Below are 18,170 nucleotides of genomic sequence, written 5' to 3' on the forward strand. Positions count from 1 at the left end.
GGAAGTGAATAAAGCAATCTCCAGACTAAAGGCTAACAAATCGCCTGGCCCAGATGGGTTTCCCTCTGAATGGTACAAGACCTTCAGATCAGAACTGATACCCACTCTGCTTAACACCTTTAATGCAGCCTTAAAAGATGGAAAAATCCCACCAACCTGGAGGGAAGCGACCATCTCAGTCATCCCCAAAGAGGGAAAAGATAGATTGGAATGTGGATCATACAGGCCTATTTCAGTACTTAACACAGACTACAAAATATATACTTCTATTCTTGCAAAGAGAGTTGAAAAGATCCTCCCACAGATTGTAAACACTGATCAAACAGGTTTTATCCTGCAGAGACAAACCCATGACAATATAAGACGGTCATTACATATCCTGAACCATATACAAGAAAACAAAATAGGGGCTCTTCTAGTCAGCCTAGATGCTGAAAAAGCCTTCGATTCAGTGAGCTGGACATACCTATATATGGTTCTGGAGAGACTTGGGTTCCATAATAACTTTATTAGGGCGATCAGCAACCTATATAAGAATCCTAGTGCAAGAATTAAAATAAATGGATACCTGACAGACAAAATAGATCTGGAGCGAGGTACCAGGCAAGGATGTGAACTATCTCCACTACTTTTTGCGCTCTACAGAGCCTCTTGCTCAATGGATAAGACAAACTGATAGCATAAGGGGTATACCAATAGATGGAGACCAACACAAAACTGCTTTGTACGCAGACGATGTCTTGATATACCTAGGGGAGCCCACCAGCTCACTTCCAGAGCTATTTAAGTTCCTGGATACTTTTGGAAAATATGCTGGATATAACCTTATTACTCAAAAAACCTAAATACTCACACTGAACTATACACCACCTAGGCAGCTTCAAGACAAGTTTCAACTGAAATGGGATCAAACCACACTGAAATATTTAGGAGTAGTGATCCCTAAAGATATATCATCATTGGCCAAGATCAACTATGACCCTCTCACGATGAGAATAAAACTAGACACACAGATGGAACACTAACCCTTTCTTGAGCCTTGTTCAGAGAGTGGAATCAGTGAAAATGAACATTCTCCCAAGGCTACTATTTCTATTCCAGGCACTGCCTGTAGAAATTTCCACCAAGCAATTCTCAGAATGGGATAAAATGATCTCCAGATACATATGGCAGGGTAAAAAGCCTAGAGTTAGATTCAAAACTCTACAGCTGTCAAAAGAAAATGGTGGCATGGCAGTACCACATCTGAGAGACTACTACCTCTCAGCTCAGATTAAACCATTTCTCAATCTCTGTAACAGAAATTACCAAACAAGATGGAAAGACATTGAAGTACAACTGATTAGGAACCCCCCTGTACAAACAGTGCTAGGTAATACTGACCTTAGAAAGCTCATTAGCAATATCCAAAACCCATGGATGAAATTCCATCTTAAGATATGTAACTCAATGAAGGAGGACTCTTAATTTACAAGACAAATTGAAAGTACTTAAGTGGTGTGCATATGACCCAGATTTTAAACCCAACCAAATGGATGGTATATTTAGGACCTGGGTTGCGATAGGTATCACAACATTCTACTCCATAACAGACAGAGGGAAACTGAAGGAATTCCAAACACTTCAAGAGATCCATGGCTTAGAAAAACAGGACTTTTAGGATACCTACAGATACGTCACTATTTCGACCAAACCATCAAACACCATATAGATAATGATGACCCAGTGATTAAAGAAATCGTATTAGGGGCATACTCCTCTCTAAACAGGGGCAGCATATCTAGATTATATAAAGGTTTTATGACTAAAAAAGCTCACTCCACAGAATACGTTAAGACCAAATGGGAGAATGAAGGTAATATAATGATCTCAACTGAAGAATGGGCCAGTTGCTGCGAATTTCAGTGGAAATGTACTAACTCACACACATGGAGAGAGTTTGGGTGGAAATGCCTAATTAGATATCTTCATAACTCCAAAGCAGAAAATACACTTTGCAAAAGGAAACTCTAAATGCTGGAGACTCTGTGGAAATGAAGAAGCCAATCACTGGCATATATTTTGGGATTGCCCTACGATTGAACAATTTTGGACTGAGATACACAGAACATTGGAAAATGTTTTAAAAGTTAGAATACCCTTTCAATTTAGTGTCTTAATACTGGGAAACACTGGTTTTCGCCTTACGTACTTAAACAAGTATCTGCTTGGTGTTTTGATATCAGATGGTAAAAAGGCTCTTACTAGACACTGGTTACAGCCTGACCGTCCAACAATGGAGGAGTGGCGAGAGATAGTCAACAATATATATCAGATGGAAAAAATCACTTTCACACACAGACTGCAGATGGATAAATTTCTTAAGCTATGGTCTGAATGGATCAGCCTTAACGTAACCAATGGAGGGGTCACTTTATGTTCCATAAGGAAGAGTCTGTGCGTCCGCTTTATGCATTTCTCTTTGCTTGCTCCTTTTTATTTATTTTTTATTTTTCTAACTGATTGGACCCCACTTAAGAAACTGTCTGGTCTGGAATTTGTCTGGTTTCTCAGTTATTTATTTTTTATTTACTTATGACTAATTGAGCTGTGGTAAGTATGTTTGGTCAATTGCACCCATACATCCCTTGTTCTTGTCAATAGTTCATAAATGTATGAAGGATTTAAAAAGGGAAAAAAGAGACGATGAGAGGAGATTCAAACATTCTTGTAATGCTTTTACTTATACAGATGTGATGTAATGTTCCCATTGTCTAATAAATAAAGAATTATAAAAAATAAAAAAATTAGCAGCACATTTCCCGTATTTAACAATGATTAAACATGGACTTACCTGAAAGTGATGCACGGGCACCATCTCGCAGTCTCTTTATTCTTTCCTTCCCCTGACTCCTGTTATCGTTTTAAGCCCATTTTAGAAAAGTTGACCTAGCCTACTGTCAAAGTTCGTCAGCCCACTGAGGGAAGGGCACCCACAGCGAGGGTGGTAAGTTGAGTGTGTAGCCTATTTGTTTTGTTGTTTTGGGGGGGGTTCACCATCGTAACTTTTTGTGAGCATTTAAAAAGGCTACATCTCTTGTTCTGCCTGTTTTGTAATATACGTGTCTAATATTTCTATTCAAAAATAATATCGGTATTATAAGTATTATAACTATGATGATTTTTCAGTTGGCTATTTTTTGGTGCCCCCTCAGGAGTTGGTGCCCTACGCACAGCGCGTAGTGAGCGTTATGGGAGTTGCGGCACTGGCTACTAGACTACACAAACACTGTTTTTGACGTGATTTAACATAACATTTTGATCGAACGAGTTGTAATAAAGTACTCACATTAAGGAAAGTTAGGACTGCGTTCATAAAGTGATATAACATTTTAGTTGACATTGTCCAGGGCCCCTTAGATGTCATATGCCCCTGGGCAAGTGCCCAGTTGCCCTAATGGTTAATCCGGCCCTGACTAGCATCACATCAAACACGGGGGGGGGGGGCCTTAAATTAATCCGGCCCTGCACGTAATGCCTATTGCGGTTTATTTAATATTAATAACGATGGCTTTCAGAATGCATTATAAAATTACTAAAATAAAAATATTTCATAGAAGTATCGGTATTGATATCGACGATACTGGTCTTGAAAGTACTTACGGATCGAAAAGAAAATGATTGGTATTGCCCATCCCTACTGTCAATCATCAGAGTATGGACAAGTGCGCAAACTTGCTTTCCGGACTCAGGCATGAGTTTAACAATCGATTTGCGGTTTTTACTGAACTGGAAAAAGGGGTTTGCGCTTTTAAGCTCTCCATTCACCATTGACGCTTCCGAGGTCCCAGAGGCGATCCAAATGGAACTGATAGAACTGCAGTGTTGCGCACCATTGAAGGAAAACTACGCGTCTCTTGCAATCGAATCATTCTATCAATCCTTGCCACCACAGTACCCAATGCTCACGGCCTTTGCAGGTAAAATACTTTGTATGTTTGGGACAACATATTTATGTAAGCAGGCCTTTTCCGTGATGAATATTAATAAGTCGAAAGTGCACAATCGCCTGACTCACGGACATCTGAATGATGTCATGAAAATAGCCACTGCCCAGATACTGTCCCCCGATATGGACAAGCTGGTGAAACTTAAAAGGTATCTGGCTTCGACAAGTAGCTGAAGTGTTTTCATGTGCAGGCCTTCAATAAATATAATAAAAGCAATTAACAGTTTAAGCTTGTGTTATTTACAGGAAATGTGCTTTTCTAATTTATAAATGTAGGCTACCTGCATGGATAGGAAAATGTTAAGTTTTTAGAGGGTAACTGTCTCCTGCTTTAGGCTATGTAATTGTAGGCCTCATTGTGAGAATATTTTGGTGCCAATGCAATTTCTTATTGATGTGTAGGCCTTCATGAATAGTTTCAAATAGCCTACCTATCCATGTGTTGAGTTACTGTTTGGCCAAAAGTGTAATCCGGCCCCCTGAGGTCTCACTTGAAAAAAATCTGTCCCCCTGTCCAATTTCACCCTGGCATCCCTGAGTTAGGTCATCACTTCCTTGTTCAGTCACTGACTAAGAATAACAAGTGCTGACTGTTCAATTTTAAGTCCCTGAACGAGGAAGTGACATCCTTACTGAAGACCCGCCTTGATTAGAAACTGCAAGTGGCAGCTCGGATCTAAGATGGATTCAAGAGACCGCAGATAGAGTGCGGCTAGTTTGGTTTGTTAAACGTTTTAGATCAACACTTGTATTATTGTTTTTGTTGATTTTATGTAAAGCACTTTGAGCTGCAATTCTTGTATGAAAAGTGCTATATAAATAAAGTCTTACTTACTTACTTATTTGACAAGTCACTGACAAAATGCATTTCCAGTTGAATTTTGCAGCAAAAACAGTGTGTAAATGTTAATGCAATATACTCGAGGCACTGTCTTGCTGCCACATTGAATTTCCATTTGAACAAAGAGCAAAACAAAACTTCAAATTGGTCATACAGTTCAATAGTTATGTGCGTAAACGCACCTCCAACTTTGACCCATTGGTGGCACTAGAGTGCTCAAGTGGTAGACATGAAATTTAGTGACATGGATCAGGAGACTGTCCGCAATGTGTGCCAAATTTCAAAAACATTTTACCATACGGTTCTATGGGCTGCCATAGCAGAAGCTTCTGCCATGGAAGAAGAAGAAATATAGCTGCAAACAGCAATTAATGGGCCAAGCGAAAAAAGAAGGCTAAATTATAATCTAAACAAGCAAGGCAAAATTAATCAAAAGATATTTCCTTTTTTTAAATAGCATTACACTTTTTGGCTGCCCCAAAACATCTAGATTACCTTCATGGCATTTTGACAAAGACATATACCGAGTTTTGTAACGATAAGCCAGTGTGTTTTGAAACGCAAATGTGTACAATTGATCATTTTACAACAAAATTCAAAATGTCCGGTGCCCAAAATGGCCAACATGGCAAAATGTGATATTGTCCGACTTGGTATGCCACATCGAATCAGAAGGGTCCAATTGTAGCCTCTCTCCTCAGGCCCCTCTCTCCTCAGGCCCCTCTCTCCTCAGGGCCCTCTCTCCTCAGGCCATAGGATAGGGTTAGGGATCAGGAGACTGTCCGCAATGTGTAACATTGTCCGTCCATTGAATGTCCGTTTTATTAGTAACATTTAAAATTTTACTATCTAGTAGTCATTTTTACTCGTCATAAGCAATGACGAGTAAAAAACGCATTTGTTACTAGTAAGAATAATAATGTTACTAGTAACAATTGTAATAGTTACTAGTAACTAAATAATAGTTACTAGTATCTAATGAAAGTTACTAGTAAAACGGGAATAGATACTAGTAACTAATCCAATAGTTACTAGTAAGAATCTGTTTGGAGATATCCTAAGTTTGGAGATATCTTCATTCAAATGTTCTAATGAATAAACATGAGGCAGACAACCACATGCTTTCCTTGTCCGGCCCACTCGCAATGGAAGCAGTTTTTTTCTCATCGCGGTCAGAATTATATAGCCTGCAGGCGACAAGCCTCAAAATTAAACAATGTTCGCGGGATGCTGAACGCGTTCTTCACACGTTGCGTGCTATATTCTTTTTACGTTTTTGATAAATGAAAAATGCCAGAGCTCGAGTTATCTTCGACATGATAATGCCTTGTATTAAGCGTTGATGGCTTAAGGGCTGTGCAGTAGTTCATCCACTCTTACATTGGGGGGAACACTATCGATACCCTTTGTTCACCAGTTATTATAGTTCATGACATATCTGACGATCATTTGTTAGATGCCTTCTGTATTTTACACTAAGACATTAAATTATCTGATAAACGGGCTGCATGTCTGACGCGTGATCTGTCGGTGCGGAGGAGACACCAGAGAAAGAAGACAATATATCTTAATTATTATTTGTATTTTCCCATGGGACCAGTGTGGTATCATCCCTGTATAATTAATATATCTCATATGTATTTTGTCCAAGAATAACTGGTGGAAGTTGTGGTTCAATGGCTAAATGTACGAGCCAAAAGAATCAGCACTACAACAAGCTGGATGATTATCAATGACATTTTCTGTTTTGAGTACATTTCAATTTAATAGCTATTTCTTGATGATGCTATATATGAAGGCTAAGAGAATTCATCATGAATTGTGTTGCCGATGATGAACTCAGAAGAACGGACCACACTACGTAAGGCCTTGCGGTCCCTGTCTGTGCAGCTCCCATACCATACTGTGATACAACCAGTCAGTATGCTCTCTATAGTGCATCTGTAAAAGTTAGTGAGGATGACTGAGTCCATGCTGAACTTCTTCAGTCTCCTCAGGAAGAATAGGCGTTTATGGGCCGCTTTGACCACCTTGTCCATGTGAACAGACCAGGTGAGATCATTGCTGATTGTAAGGATGAGATCTCTGTCTCCAGGCAAGCCGGAAGGAGGCATGACAATTAGAAAAGGGTTGACTCGGTATTTGGACATGGAAGCTGGGCAGTGCTCTGTGCCGTCACAGTCAACCAACACAGCGTAAAAAGTAAACTTGTTACACTTCACGTGTGTGGAGTGAAGTTTGGAGAAGGTGGCAGACTTCCGCTTCCTGGGGGTCCACATACAGGACAGCCCATCCTGGAGTGTGAACACCTCTGAACTTCTGAAAAAGGCCCAGCAGAGACTGTACTTCCTGAGAAAGCTCAGGAAGAATAACATCACACAAAGACTGCTGGTGTCCTTCTACCGAGCCTCCATTGAAAGCATCCTCACATACTGCATATGCATTTGGTATACCAGCTGTACAGTGGCTCAGAGGAAAACGCTCCAGAGGGTCATCAACAGCGCTCAAAAGATTGTTGGCTGCCCTCTCCCCGCACTGGAAGACCTACACAGATCCCGTTGTCTCAAAAAAGCCCAGAACATCATAAAAGACACTTCACACTCCTGGGCACTCCCTGTTTGAAATGTTGCCTTCAGGCAGACGGTACAGATCAATCAAGGCAAAGACAAACAGACTAAAACACAGTTTCTATCCAACTGCAATAACCACTGTTAATGCTGCCAAAACATAATGTGCACAATGTTATGTTATGTATTATGTAATGACTGTGTGTGGTTGTTAACGGTACAGTCTTAGGTATATTTATTCTTATTTATTTGAGTAATTTTAGCACTTTAGTAATTGTATCCTTTTTACTGATTTTTAAGTCAATGAATGATGCACTGACTGGAAGCACTTTAATTTCCTTGTACCTGTGACAATGACAATAAAGATCTATTCTATTCATTTGTATAGTATGCGATTGTGTTGGGAGCACAGCCTGGCCCAAGGAGAATGCTGTAGACTGTAGTTACATGGAGATTTTTATTAATGGACCCAGTAGTGTTTGTTAGGGGACAATTTATACATGAGATGATCAATAAAACTACCATACCTGAGAAATCCCCAGAACAATATAATGATCAATTCTCGCAACTGGCTGAGCCTAAAACATCCGAACAATGGCCATTTGGTCTCATAAACACAAGTCCTTGTATTCCACACCTACACTGGTACAACATGATGCTAGTGTGTCCATTTGTCTCAGGCAGACAGTCTGAGAGGTCAACCAGCCCAACACATATTTCCTACATTATCCTACACTAACTGCAGCTGAGGTGAGGCAGCGCTTCAAAAAGATCAACCCTCGCAAGGCACCTGGCCCAGATGGTGTATCAGGTAGGGCCCTCGGGCTGTGCTGACCAGCTAGCAGGGGTCTTCAGTGACATCGTCCACCTCTCCCTCAGCCTGTCTGTACCCCCCACCTGCTTCAAGAGGACCACCACTATCCCTGTGCCCAAGAACACCAAGGTCACATGTATGAACCACTATTGCCCGATAGCACTGACCTCTGTCATCATGAAGTGCTTCGAGCGGCTAGTCAAATCATTCCTCTGCTCCTCGCTGCCCCCCACCCTGGACCCAATGCAGTTTGCATACCGGTCCAACAGGTCTACAGACAATGCCATCGCTCTAACTATGCACACCGCTCTCTCCCACCTGGACAAAGGGAATACGTATGTGAGGATGCTGTTCATTGACTACAGCTCAGCATTCAACACCATTATCCCCTCCAGACTTGTCTCCAAGTTTGTGGCCCTGGGACTAAGCACCTCCCTCTGCAAGTGGATCTTCAACTTCTTGGCGGGGAGGACACAGGTGGTGATAATCGGTGACCGCACCTCATCCACACTGATCACCAACACAGGCACCCCCCAGGGCTGTGTGCTCAGCCTTGTTCACTCACGACCAACCTCCTTGTTAAGTTTGCTGACGACACAACCATTGTGGGCCTCATCTCTGACAGTGTCAGCCTACAGAGAGGAGGTTGATACCCTGAAATCATGGTGTCAGGGACAATAACCTCTCTCTCAACGTCAGCAAGACCAAGGAGATGATTGTGGACTATAGGAGGCGGCAGGAGGAGGAGCATGCACCCCTACACATCAACGGATCCGAAGTGGAGAAGGTCAGCTGCTTCAAGTTCCTCGGGGTGAACATCAGTGATATGCAGATTTTCTATACATATCAGAATCATGTGAGGTTGTCTCTTGCTGTGGTCAAGAGGTCACCCAGCGGGCCTTTGACAATACACATATAGATCAGGGAATGTGCTCTGTTTAACCTTTGAGAAAAGTACAAACAATGAGTTATGACGCATCACCTGTGTGCTGTTTCTCCTGTGCATTAAGTTGTGAAATGTGTACTGTTTAAGGGAAAGTTTTGGTGGTTACTATATCTGTATGGGCCAGCTCATGTATATAATGGACCTCTGAGAGACTTGTTTCTCACTCATGCTATTCCTCTGTCATGGACTGATGGCATGATCCGACGTTGTTACTAATAAAACCGAGTCAACCCTTTTCTAATTGTCGTGCCTCCTTCCGGCTTGCCTGGAGACAGAGATCTCATCCTTACAATCAGCAATGATCTCACCTGGTCTGTTCACATGGACAAGGTGGTCAAAGCGGCCCGTAAACGCCTATACTTCCTGAGGAGACTGAAGAAGTTCAGCATGGACTCAGTCATCCTCACTAACTTTTACAGATGCACTATAGAGAGCATACTGACTGGTTGCATCACAGTATGGTATGGGAGCTGCACAGACAGGGACCGCAAGGCCTTACGTAGTGTGGTCCGTTCTTCTGAGTTCATCATCGGCAACACAATTCATGATGAATTCTCTTAGCCTTCATATATAGCATCATCAAGAAATAGCTATTAAATTGAAATGTACTCAAAACAGAAAATGTCATTGATAATCATCCAGCTTGTTGTAGTGCTGATTCTTTTGGCTCGTACATTTAGCCATTGAACCACAACTTCCACCAGTTATTCTTGGACAAAATACATATGAGATATATTAATTATACAGGGATGATACCACACTGGTCCCATGGGAAAATACAAATAATAATTAAGATATATTGTCTTCTTTCTCTGGTGTCTCCTCCGCACCGACAGATCACGCGTCAGACATGCAGCCCGTTTATCAGATAATTTAATGTCTTAGTGTAAAATACAGAAGGCATCTTACAAATGATCGTCAGATATGTCATGAACTATAATAACTGGTGAACAAAGGGTATCGATAGTGTTCCCCCCAATGTAAGAGTGGATGAACTACTGCACAGCCCTTAAGCCATCAACGCTTAATACAAGGCATTATCATGTCGAAGATAACTCGAGCTCTGGCATTTTAGTATAACTAGTACCTATTCCTGTTTTACTAGTAACTTTCATTAGATACTAGTACCTATTCTTTAGTTACTAGTAACTAATCCAATAGTTACTAGTATCTATTCCCATTTTACTAGTAACTTTCATTAGATACTAGTACCTATTCTTTAGTTACTAGTAACTAATCCAATAGTTACTAGTATCTATTCCCATTTTACTAGTAACTTTCATTAGATACTAGTAACTATTCTTTAGTTACTAGTAACTATTACAATTGTTACTAGTAACATTATTATTCTTACTAGTAACAAATGCGTTTTTACTCGTCATTGCTTATGACGAGTAAAAATGACTACTTGATAGTAAAATTTAAAATTTTACTAGTAAAACGGGAATAGATACTAGTAACTATTGGATTAGTTACTAGTAACTAAAGAATAGGTACTAGTATCTAATGAAAAGTTACTAGTAAAACGGGAATAGATACTAGTAACTATTGGATTAGTTACTAGTAACTAAAGAATAGGTAAGTAAGTAAGACTTTATTTATATAGCACATTTCATACAAGAATTGTAGCTCAAGGTGCTTTACATAAAATCAATAAAAACAATAATACAAGTGATAAATAATTCAAACAATAATAAAAATCCCAATAAGATCTCTGTTCAAGAGAGAAAACAACTTTAAAAAGTAGGAAAACCCTTTTGAGATAAAATTACTTAAATGCTTCGGTAAAAAGGTAGGTTTTAAGCTGTCTTTTAAAAATGTCTAGAGTGTTAGCTTCCCTAATATTTATGGGTAATTTGTTCCATAGTTTTGGGGCGTAATTGACAAAGGCCGAATCACCAATCTTCTTATGACTGCTTCTGGTGACCTCTAATAGGCCTGCATTTGATGATCGCAGTGTTCTAGCTGGTGTGTAGTTTATAAAGGAGTTAGCAATGTAGCTAGGTCCTTGTCCGTGTAGAGCTTTGTATGTGAGGAAAAGGACCTTAAAGTCAATTCTGAAGGTAACAGGGAGCCAGTGTAAAGTAGCTAGGACAGGACTAATGTGTTCTCTCCTTTTAGTTTTGGTTAATAATCTAGCTGCAGAATTTTTTATGAGCTGTAGTCTTTCTGTGGTTTTCTTGGGAAGACCAGTGAAAAGTGCGTTACAGTAGTACTGGATATAAAAGCATGAATTAACTTCTCTGCATCATTTTGGTTTATGAATGGTCGTACCTTTGCTATATTCCTCAGGTGAAAGAAAGCTGTTTTGGTCACTTTATTAATGTGAGAGTTGAAATTCAAATCTGAGTCCAGGATTACGCCGAGACTCGTCACCTCTGGTTTAAGACAGGGGGTTAAGCCTCCAAGATTCTTAATAAGCATCTCTCTTTTGGATTTGGGGCCACATAGTAGGACTTCGGTTTTGTCTTCATTTAATTTAAGAAAGTTATCATTCATCCATTTGTTTATTGCCAACAGGCAGTTTGTAATGGAATTGATGGCCGTTGCATCATTGGGTTCAGTGGATATATATAGTTGTGTGTCATCCGCATAGCTATGGAAATCTATGTTATGTTCTCTGATTATGTCGCCGAGTGGTAACATATAAAGAGAAAAAAGTAATGGACCTAAGCAGCTTCCTTGAGCAACCCCGTAGCAAATCTCATGTTTCTTGGACCTATGGTCACCTAAACTAACATAAAACTTCCTTCCTGTGATATATGATTTCAGCCAGTTCAATACACTATCCGTGAACCCAATAAGCTTTTCCAGTCTATTGATTAGGATGTCGTGATCAATTGTATCAAATGCTGCACTGAGATCTAACAGGATAAGGATAGAGACTTTATTTGCATCAGAGTTTAGTCTGAGGTCGCTAAATATTTTGGTGAGAGCAGTTTCAGTACTGTAATATTTCCTGAAACCTGACTGCGAGACTTCCAGGATGTTATTTTCTTCAAGAAAAGAATTTAATTGGACTAAAACTATCTTTTCCAGTACTTTACTAATAAATGGGAGGTTTGATATTGGTCTGTAATTTGCAAGTAGACTGTCATCCAATTTGGGTTTCTTTAATAGGGGCTTTACAACAGCTGTTTTGAAGGCATCTGGGAAGACGCCAGTTCTAAGGGATGTGTTTATAATCTCTAGCACCGGACCTGAGACACTATCAAACACTCGCTTAAAGAATGTTGTGGGTATAGGATCAATATCTGAGGTTGTGGAGTTAGATTCGCTGACAATTTTGGAAAGTTCACTAAGTGTGATACAGGTAAATGTGCTCATGGTTATGTTGCAGAATCTACTGATGTCAGTTTCGACCCCACTATTAATAATACTCGCTCTAATCAAAGTTATTTTGTTCTTGAAGAACAAAGCAAGCTCTTCACATTTAACTGCTGAGGATGGAGGTGGGGCAGGGACAGTGTTTAGCAGCTGGTCAATGGTGGAGAAAAGAACTCTGGAATTTCTGGCATTTTCTGTAATAATGTTGGAGAAATATTCTCTCCTTGCTAGACGGATGGTTTTGTTAAAGGTGGTTAGTGTATCTTTGTAGATATTGTAGTGGATAGGGATCTTTGTTTTCCTCCATTTTCTCTCTGCTGCACGGCATTTTCTTTTTGTTTCACTAACATTTGTATTTCTCAGCCATGGGGAGGTTCTGCTTGTGCACTTCTTTTTGGTTTTCAGTGGTGCAACAGAGTCTAACACAGATAATAGTGCATCATTGAGGTTCTCTACCATTTCATTCAGAGAGCAATCATGGTAAGTCGGCTCATATAGAGCCAATTGTTCAGAAAATGTCATCATAGCTGTATCGTCTAAATATCTTCTATGGACTAAGAATTCTTTTTTGGTTTTTGTTAGGATAATTTCCACATTAAAAAGTATATAATGATGGTCTGAGAGGGGTAGATCAGTTATTGAAATATTATTGATATTTAGTCCAGTTGTTATCACTAGATCTAGTGTGTTTCCGTGCCGGTGTGTTGGGTCTGTTATGTGTTATGAGTTAGATTGAAACTGTCAAGGAGATTTAAGAGCTCAATAGTTCTTGGGTCTGCTTTTTTATTTACTTGGATATTTAAGTCTCTGTTTAAAACTACTTTGTCATATCTAGTGACACATAGTGATAATAGTTCAGAGAATTCTTGTATGAATATTGGCGAGTGCTTGGGTGGCCGATATATAATAACAAAAAGTATTGATTCGGTTTTGAGCTCTATAGCAAGATATTCATATGATGTGAATTCACCTAGCTCAGTGATTTTGAACAACAGTTTAGAGGAGAAAATAGCTGCGACTCCTCCACCTTTTTTTGATGTCCTTGAAACTTGGTGAAAGCTGTAATCAGGCGGACACGCTTCTATCAAAGTTGCTGTTGCCGTTTCATTGTTTAGCCAGGTTTCTGTTAGACAGATGCAGTCTAAGTTGTTTTCTTTGACCAGATCATTAACTAGGAATGTTTTGTTATTTAGTGATCTAACATTTAGAAGGGCCGGTTTCATCTGTGGGGTATTAACAGATAAAACATGGGTAGATAAATCTGTTGGAAGAATATGGATAGTTCTGTGACTTCTAACACTAGTTTCAGGTTTGTAACCATGCATTTTACCATGCCATTTTCTGTTTGTGATGATGACCGGTATGTCCAATGAAATAGCATGGTGGCTGTCCTAGCGTAGCTTTTCTTTGGGAAGGTCTATGTCACTGAGCTGTTCCATCACAAGGGAATTCATCCGGGGGGTGCAGATCTGTGCAGGGCCCATGTCCTTGCAGGAGGCTGTTTGAATGTTCTGTTCTGTTCCATGGGAGGTTGTTTGGGATGCGTCAGTCAGATTAGACACAACAGGGATAGGGAGAGAAGCTTGATTTGTGGTCAGGAGCACGTGATTGATGTTTGCTGTTAGTAGTCGAGATCCTCTACGGTTTGGGTGGAGTCCGTCAGCTTGAAAACGGTCTGCACAGTTCCAGAACACATTGAAGTTATCGATAAATCTCAGTTTGTGTGTCAGACAGACAGATGCCAACAATGTGTTGAAGGATAGTAGTCGACTGAAGGCTGCTTTTCCTCTGCGAAAGCATGCAATCGGTCCACTGATGAATACATCTTGATATCTGTTAAGTGTGTTCAGTAGCTGGGTGAAATGTTTTTTAAGTATCTCAGTGCCAGTTTTCTTGTGTAGGATATCAAACGAGCCAGTGTGGATGATAATCTTAGGGTTGTTTGGTTTATTGTTGAGGATTGTTTGTACCTCTGAGGACAGTTCCTCGACAGATGTGTTGCTAAGACAAATATTTTCTGTCTTTGCCAGTTTAACATGTGCTGTCATGGCATCTCCAATCAAGATAGTGGCCATATGTGGTGTTGTGTTTGCATTTCTAACGTTTGCCTTATCAGTAGCTGCGGGGCCAGTTCTTATCTTATTTGGGTTAGCAATGATAGGACCTTGTGCTAGACCAAGGTTAGACACTGCGTTAGTGCTAGCAGTAGATTCTATAGTGCTAGCAGTGTTAGCTCCTCTAAGTGTTGATGGGCTGTGGGTAGTCTTAGCATACCTTGGATCTTGATAATCCTGTGATATTGTTGTCTGATTAGGCTTGATAGGGGGTCGAACAGCGCCCCGAGTGGTCCGAGAGGGGCTTGGAGTGAAATGGGGGACTCCCGGTCGCAGCAGACGATGATGTGTTGGATTTGCATTTGTGTAGTAGCTACCATCATGGTGTATCGGCGATCTGGGCCCTTCATGTTTGTTAGCTGCGTGGCTAGCACTCCTGTGCCTCTTCGCCTTGGATTCCACACACAAGGGAGAGAAAGTTCCCAGTGGTTCAAAACTGTTTCTGAGTGTGACAGGAGGAGAGGTGATGCGGGAAGAGTTTCTGCCTCGCTTTTTTTGCTGTTTATCCTTGGTGACAGTCCCATCTCTGATGAAGGTAGAAGCGGCGCTAGGCCTCTTTGGTTTAGCGCCGAGTGCAGGCCATGACTCATCCGGTCCAACGGCCGGTGGAGAGAAAGCTGGTTCCAAGGGTGGCTCATTGGCAGGTAGCTTAGCCTCCGGGCTAGGTAGCATGGAATCTATGAAGTCTTCGGTCTCTCTGATATCTAAGAGGGTTCTGACTCTTAGCTCCAGTTCGACTATCCTCTGAGTAAGTTGTTTGCAGTCATTACAAGCCATAGTTCTACAGGGAACAAGCTTTAGTTGGCTTGCCTGTGGTCAGTCTTGGAGGGCAGCCAAAAATACTTCTGTTCTCCTTGGGCTTCAGTCCTCTCAGGTTGTTCCTTTTTGTAGTATTTGATTTTGAGTAATATCTTCAAAAACTATCCAAATGATTGAAACTTCAGAGCATTTCTCCGTGAATAACTAGACAATACGATAGAAGCCAAGCAGGGAAGCAAGCAGGGAAGGTCAGGGGGAGGAGAGGGAAAGAAAATGCGACTGCCTTCGTTGAGAGCGTAGTAGAGGTACTAGTATCTAATGAAAAGTTACTAGTAAAACGGGAATAGATACTAGTAACTATTGGATTAGATACTAGTTGGACACAAATAGTAGATATCTGTAAAGCAGAGCCCCATAGAATACAATTGTAAAATTGTACAATTTGTTACTAGTAAAACGGGAATAGATACTAGTAACTATTGGAGTAGTTACTAGTAACTAAAGAATAGGTACTAGTATCTAATGAAAAGTTACTAGTAAAACGGGAATAGATACTAGTAACTATTGGATTAGTTACTAGTAACTAAAGAATAAGTACTAGTAACTTCAAAATAGTGACTAGTACGTTTGTAGAAATAAATGTTAAAACGGCTTGCCATACCGCTACGTAGCTACACTGAGGTGATTGAACCAGCACACTGTCGTCACTCGCGCTGTTTCTTCAGTTGTATTGGGCACTTGTCACTCGCTCTGTTTATTGAGTGAATTTTGACTAGATGGCAGTCAGTGTAATACTGTGTGTAATATTCCCTGCTATAAAGTCAACATTTCTGTGTATCGCCAACCTGTTACTGAATTAATATGGTAAATATATTGTAATATTTACGATTACAGGTAAGAACGATATATAAATGTATCGACCCCGCCGACCTGTGGTTTTTACCTCTTTTGGGGGGTCCAAGCCATAATCGGGGGGGTCAGACCCTCCCAAACCCCCCCATAATTCGCACACTGGTCTTGGTAGCGATTGATTTGCTTGTATTTTTATTTACGTTTCGTTGCACGGTTTAAGTAGAAATTAAGTTTTTGTGGCGAAAAGTGAAGCTAACGGTGGCTAACTTGCTAGCCACAGTCAATGACGCTACTTATGTCACGAAAACTCGCGTGACTACCTCTAGCAGAACATTAGTTTAGCAGCTCGTTAACTTCTGGGAGATAGCTAGGCTAACTGCTTTACTTCAAGGCAGCTGCAGAAACGCCAAAGAGGCCAGGGTGATAACTATTTAATCATTTTACTTTGAGATATGACACACAATTGTGATGTGTAGTGTACAATATAAGCTGATATTATTAAGGAAGTACATCTACTTTCGGGAAACAGTAGTCTACTATTTCACTGAAGTATTAGCATTATGACATTAGCCTCTGTTGCCCGGGCAACACATACTACAGTGGTCTATGATGCATCTGTTTTCAATCGTTAAAATAAACATTCCTCACAAATACATTTTCGTTGTATTTTTTATGACATTATATTACAAGTAAACGATTTGTTGGTGAAATTATCATTACATAAAACCTTCAATAATTCATAACATCTTAATAAATATTATTTCACCATCCATAACAGATCCATAAACTGCTTGTATGTGTTATTATGTGTTATATAAATCATTTGTAAAATCAAAACTAAGTCATAGCCATTTACATTTCCGTGAGTGGGTCTTATTTTAAATACTTTTCATTAGTCTGCATTAGTTCAATAATGTCTTCATGTACAACAAGATCAGCTCCAGAGACAAATGCTCTGTTCTACTCTCTTTCTCACATCTTGCCCTTGACTCTTTCTTTTATGAGCACATAAACCACAGACCCTCACAAGCCCCACTAGAATCGAGCTGTGTGTTGTGATAATCAATAGCGTTATCGATCAGGGCACTCTAACATGCCTTTAAATCTACTGTGCATATGTTTTGAAGATGATCCCATCACGGACCACTCAGCAGTCCGTTTAATGTGATGCAGCTATTGGAACAGGCATGTTATAGCATTATATCTCAGGTTTGAAAACAAACAGAAGATCATGTTGAAAATCATGTTCCCCATAATTTTTACGGACTTCAGGGAGAAACTGTGTGGTGGAAGTCACTTTCTTGGGTTGCTTCAGCAATGGGGGGGGGGGGGGGGGAGGGCAAGGGCGGGGGATGAGTAGGAACCAAGTCCATAATTGAACACCTATCAAATCAACATTTATTGATTTACATAGAAAGTACATACACACACTTAAATTTAACAGTCATAGAATTGAACGTTTTTAACCTAATTTTGAATGTCGAAACAGTATCAGCCTCCTTAATCGAGACAGGTAATTTGTTCCAGAGAAAAGGTGCTCTATATGAGAACGCCCTGCCTCCAGCAGTTTTTTTCTTACTTTTGGGAACCACCAGATAGCCGGCATCTTGAGATCTAAGTGTCCTTGCGGGGCGATATGGTGCAAGGAGACCAGAGAGGTAAGGTGGTGCCAATCCATGCAGAGATTTGTAGGTTAGTAATAGAACTTTGAAATCAGCTCTGGCTTGAATAGGGAGCCAGTGTAGAGAGACGAGAGTAGATGTTATGTGATCGAACTTTCTGGGTCTAGTCAATAGTCTAGCAGCAGCATTTTGCACCCGCTGTAATTTTTTTAAGTAGGTAATTGGGAAGCCAGAGAACAACACATTGCAGTAGTCCAGTCGGGATGTAACAAATGCATGTATTAGTTTTTCAGCATCATCCTGTGAGAGGAATTTTCGTATTTTGGCTATGTTAAGTAGA

Source organism: Osmerus mordax, chromosome 1 (genome assembly GCF_038355195.1).
Source record: "Osmerus mordax isolate fOsmMor3 chromosome 1, fOsmMor3.pri, whole genome shotgun sequence".
In the NCBI taxonomy this organism is placed as follows: domain Eukaryota; kingdom Metazoa; phylum Chordata; class Actinopteri; order Osmeriformes; family Osmeridae; genus Osmerus; species Osmerus mordax.